Source organism: Salvelinus sp. IW2-2015, unplaced genomic scaffold (assembly GCF_002910315.2).
Source record: "Salvelinus sp. IW2-2015 unplaced genomic scaffold, ASM291031v2 Un_scaffold1174, whole genome shotgun sequence".
Classification (NCBI taxonomy): domain Eukaryota; kingdom Metazoa; phylum Chordata; class Actinopteri; order Salmoniformes; family Salmonidae; genus Salvelinus; species Salvelinus sp. IW2-2015.
Window position 1 is genome coordinate 44,335 of NW_019942766.1, and position 1,449 is coordinate 45,783.

Here is a 1,449-nt window from a genome sequence, read left to right on the forward strand (position 1 = left end):
GATATATTTGGGGTGTTGGTTATTTGGGGTGTTGGTTATTTGGGGTGTTGGTAGGCCTATGGAGATATATTTGGGGTGTTGGTTATTTGGGGTGTTGGTAGGCCTATGGAGATATATTTGGGGTGTTGGTTATTTGGGGTGTTGGTAGGAGCTATGGAGATACAGTGCATTCGGAAGGTATTCAGACCCCTTCACTTTTTCCACATTTTGTTACGTTACAGCCTTATTATAAAATGGATTAAATCGTTTTCCCCCTCTTTAATCAACACACAATACCCCATAATGACATCACAATACCCCATAATGACATCACAATACCCCATAATGACATCACAATACCCCATAATGACAAAGCAAAAACAGGTTTTTAGAAAATCTTTCCCTCGATCCTGACTAGTCTCCCAGTCCCTGCCGCTGAAAAACATCCCCAAAGCATGATGCTGCCACCACCATGCTTCACCGTCAGGGTGGTGCCAGGTTTCCTCCAGACGTGACTCTTGGCATTCAGGCCAAAGAGTTCAATATTGGTTTCATCAGACCAGATAATCTTGTTTCTCATGGTCTGAGAGTCTTTTAGGTGCCTTTTGGCAAACTCCAAGCAGGCTGTCATGTGCCTTTTACTGAGGAGTGGCTTCCATCTGGCCACTCTAAAGGCCTGATTGGTAGAGTGCTGCAGAGATGGTTGTCCTTCTGGAAGGTTCTCCCATCTCCACAGAGGAACTCTGGAGCTCTGTCAGTGACCATCGGGTTCTTGGTCACCTCCCTGACCAAGGCCATTCTCCAACCGATTGCTCAGTTTGGCCGGGGCGACCAGCTCTAGGAAGAGTCTTGGTGGTTCCAAACATCTTCCATTTAACAATGATAGAGGCCACTGTATTCTTGGGGACCTTCCAATGCTGCAGACATTTTTTTCCCCCCAGATCTGTGCCTCGACACAATCCTGTCTCAGAGCTCTACGGACAATTAGAGTAGAGCTCTGAGACACAGGATTGACGTTTTCCCCTAGATGCTGATCTTGGGTCAGTTTTGCATATTCCTCATGGTTGGTTAAGGTTGTGGTTTAGAGGAGAGGAAGATGATCCTAGATCTGTATCTAGAGGACATTTCACCCTGGAACTCATTAATGCCATTGCCAACTCTCTAAACATGTAGTTGTTTTTGCTGTTCGCCTCTTTGTTGAGTCATTATGGAGACTACCAGACAGACTCTTTCCCACACTGCCCAAAAAATATCTACACAGGCCCAGCACTGAGGAGGGCACTGGACACACGTGTGTGTGTGTGTGTGTGTGTGTGTGTGTGTGTGTGTGTGTGTGTCCTCCTGTCCAGTCCCCCTCGTCTAACCTGTCCCGTCCCCTCCGATGCTACCCGTTACTCGCTCTCTTCCTCACCCACACACACACACACACACACACACACACACACACACACACACACTACGACACACACA